At 36.0% G+C, this 4,265-nt stretch overlaps 1 long non-coding RNA gene across 1 annotated transcript; it reads left to right on the top strand.

The window, feature by feature from the left end:
- Positions 1-482: 482 nt before the first annotated feature.
- Positions 483-1,849, top strand: LOC140828410 (uncharacterized). Its single transcript, XR_012117182.1, has 2 exons — positions 483-583; positions 1,101-1,849. It is a non-coding gene; the product is annotated as an uncharacterized lncRNA (long non-coding RNA).
- Positions 1,850-4,265: the final 2,416 nt, after the last annotated feature.

Genomic DNA, 4,265 nt, shown 5'->3' with positions numbered 1-4,265 from the left:
AGTACCTTCACTTACAAAAATAATAATTCTTTTAAGGAAAACAAAAAACAGACCAAGAGCAAAGTTGGAAGATAAAAAAACAGACCATATATATATATATATATATATATATATATATATATATATAGAGTGAGTCTCATATGAGACCGTTTCACGGATCATAATTTGTGAGACGGGTCAACCCTACGTATATTCACACTAAAAATAATACTCTTAGCATAAAAAGTAATACTTTTGCATGGATGACCCAAATAAGAGACTCGTCTCACAAATACGTGAGACCGTCTCACACAAGTTTTTGCCATATATATATATATATATATATATATATATATATATATATATATATATATATTATGCAATTAAAATATATATTATGCAATTAAAAAAATTCAATAGGTTGAGTTACACTCCCACACGATTGCCATTGCACCTTACGTTCATTAAGAAGACCCCACGTGGAATAGTACGACACATGCGAAGCCTCTAGGAAAGTCAGAACCGTCAAATGACGTCGTCTTCTATCCCCTGATTCCATTATTTCTTGTTTGGTTCTGCAGCACGATTCTTCTCTGATCTGAAGGTAATTTTTTCATTCTCTTTTCTGTCCGTGATGTTGTTTTTTTTTTACATTTCTTCTTGTATTTGCCATTAAATTTCTCTATAGATCAGCATAAATTAGAATTATCCGGGCCATATCTGACTCTATTTTTCGGCATGCTCGCTATTTGAAAATACTTTCATGGGTACTTTTCTTAAATGGATGAACTTAGAATTTAAGGACGGCCAGAAGTTTTGGGTGGTTTAGAATTAGATTGTTTAAGGTTGAGCAGGTGTTCGTTTAACCTGACTGATATTGTTTGCATGGCTTAAAATTTCCATCTTCACCAGAGTTGGGTATTCTGTTCATTATATTTGTGTAATTTACGGTATTAAATCCTATTCTGATATTTTTTTGCATGTTATGGATTGAAACTTTGAACCTTTCGATTTATAAAGGACTCTGGTTATAAAAGAACTGCATTTTCTCTCTTTTGAGCGCTGATAGTTGACAGATTTTATGTTTGATCAAGGTTTTCTGATAGGTTTTGTTTTTGTAGGAAAATTAGGGTACTCACATTCGGAATATGGCAACTGATTTTGGGGAATCCATGAGCAGGCATCCCCCAAGCCCTTCTTGTTCCGGTAGTAATAACAACAGTGATACTGGAAATTTTGAGTGTAATATCTGCTTTTGCACCTCAAGGATTTGGATTTATGGGAGGATTTGGTCCATTTGGGGGTTTTGCACCAATGGCTACTGCCAATTTCGGGAACTTTACATTCTCTGCTGCATTAGGTGGCTTGCTTCCATCTTTCTTTAACTTGCAAGTACATGGATTTCCTAATGCCAACATGTATGGAGCGGGACATGGTTTCCACCACGGGTATTCAACTGCATTCCATGGTGGACATGCTCAGGGTCTCCCCCGACGTGGAAATCAGGAACAACAGACAGATTCTTTATTGAAGATTCTCTTGTTAATAATTGGTTTGAGTGTGTTCCTGACATTGATTTGGAGTTGAGGAGAATCTGCCCTTTGGAGCTTAATTTACCGAGAGTGTTCGATATTTTATTGGTTCCTCCATCTTCTTGTTCTTTAGTTTTGTGTTAGTTATATTTTCTTGTATTTGGTACTGTTTTGGTGGAGAAATTGTCATATGATGTGGGCTGAAGTTATATAATATCACTAACATGATCTGTTAATGTTTTCGCTGCTCATATTGGTATTCCTCTTTGTATTTACTTTGTCTCTTGCAAATGTTCACTTTATGTACAACAAACAATGTACACGATTTCGGTGCTGAAGTTGAACATAAATAGCATGGTGGTGGTCAAGTTCAGTTTTTTGGTTTGCTTATGTACTCTGTTATTTGTTGGTTTCGAATGAGGTCGTCATTTCTCCAAAATAAACTAGACAGTGTTGATTTGTGATTCTTTTGAACATTTCATGTTCGCAATCTTGATTTTGATGTTAACAAAACGTGTTATTTTGTTTCTAATGAATTTACTTAAGTGCGTCTACCGAGCCTAAAATGAAGCTATCGAGACGCAAACTGAAAGTACCAACTGATTACTCAAACTGAATCAGTTCAACTGATATATCAAAGACCAGTTCAACTGATTGTCCAGCTGATAGGTAGTTCAGCAGAAGATCTTCAGAAGCTCGGCCAGTTGATGAAGAGTTCAACTAATGAAGAGCTCAGCTGACCAGTTCAATCGAAACAGTGAAATCAGTTCAGCTTATGAGCCAACTGATTTCACCACGCCAGTTCAGAACATCAATTAGGAGCCGATCAGTTTGAAGAGCACCACAAACTTATCTAAGTGGAATCCAGCTGTGCGCATCAAGGAAAATAAATGTCCGATCAAAGGACAATAATGAACATTGCAGCAGAGCTTAAAGACAAAATGTTTGAGAATGGCCGTCAAAAAGTACAAGAAAAATTTCGAGAACGAATTTCAACAAAGAAGTGTGTGATCAGAAAAGAAGAGAAAAATAAGGCATGCCAGCTGTTTGGTCTAGAAGCCAAATTCTCACTGTGTGAGAACATTTTCATATTGTATTCATATATCAGTTCTCACACACTCACACACAACCTGTGGGGACCCGGACGTTAATTCATTTTTAATCGTTATTAATATCAAATGTAACAATTAAGTAATGTGGGACATAAATTTTTTTTTTAAAATACAAATGCGGAAACGTAATGTAATCATTCTGATATACATATCAACATAAGGTACAAGTCTTGTACAACATACTTTTATGTCAAATTAGGGTTCAACATCTATACATCAAGTGTTGAGTCCTATTTTATTTCTGGGTCAGGATCTCCACGCTAACTGTAATCTCTCATCATCCTCTTGTCCCTGATCATGTCCCACCTGTTGTCATGCACACATACAAACACGACCACAGCCGGATAACTCCGGTGAGAATATAATCCCAGTATAAACAATGTGTAAATGCAATCATATAAAAACATATATCATCGACAATCATCAATAACATGTATCAAATCTGAAAACATGAATCGATATAAATCTGTAAATCAACTAATGACTCGTCATCTCAGACTCGACTCATCTCTAATCTAGGGATCCTGGTTCCTGGACATTGTCACATATATCGAATCTCAGCGATAGGAGTCGATCTAATCCTAAGCAACATCGATATAATTCAATCATCCAGTGTCTTGGCATATCCGCCACAGACTTGGCATATCCGCAAATACTAGGCATCTCCGCCCATGACTCAATACACGCTTTGCTATAAATCAATAAACTAAGCATATCAATCTCATTCAATTGCAAACATCAATGCAATAAAGTAAAGTATGTGGTTTTTGGGAAACTAAAGTCCAATCTTACTCAAGTCGATCTGCTGGTTAACATTGATTTATACATTTCTTTCTGTCAGTCTGACTCTGTCGAAGTCTCGAACTCAAAGCATGTCAATACTCAATCTGACATGACAATATCGAGGAGTATAATATCAAGACACCATTCAAATCAAGACATCTCAGTCTTATCAAATTCTGACAGCACGACAGTATAATCTTGAACTCTCGGTAATACAAAATCAGTATATACCAATTCCAATAATTTATAATTAATCACAGTACAAATCTGATATCGAATCTCAATCAAATCCATTCTAAAAATCATAACAATTTCATACAGTATCCGTTCTTCAACCCGGTTTCAATTATACGATGTCTACTATGTCAAGAACATCATATATGAATCATATCCTATTCCTTCAATATCATAGTTTCAAGTCATATCAAAACGTAATAAAACTTACGTCCAGTTGCAGCTCTCGTCATTAGGAACACGGTACTGCAGTCGGATTGAAATTCTGACGGACGGATCTTGCACAAACTTCAAATTCCTAATAAAAGGCGTAAAGATTTTTCACAACTTTCCTCGGCCCTTTTCTCTGAACCTTTCGTTCTTCTTTTCTGAATGTTGCAGGTAAAGGCAACTTTCATATATATATATATATATATATATATATATATATATATATATATATATATATATATATATATATATATATATGTATCATGCATGGTGAAGGATAGGTGGCTCCTTCTATGTGCAGCACGTCTCGCGCATATGCGCGATCCTCGTCGGCGCATATGCGCAAGACCTACTGGTCTCCGCAATAATCTTCTCGGAAGCTCGCGCATATGCGCGCACCCTCGCCGCGCATATG

The sequence above is a fragment of the Primulina eburnea genome, chromosome 3, assembly GCF_022965805.1.
Source record: "Primulina eburnea isolate SZY01 chromosome 3, ASM2296580v1, whole genome shotgun sequence".
Lineage (NCBI taxonomy): Eukaryota > Viridiplantae > Streptophyta > Magnoliopsida > Lamiales > Gesneriaceae > Primulina > Primulina eburnea.
The sequence above is the reverse complement of the archived record's forward strand: the minus strand, read 5'-3'. Positions and strand labels throughout refer to the sequence as shown.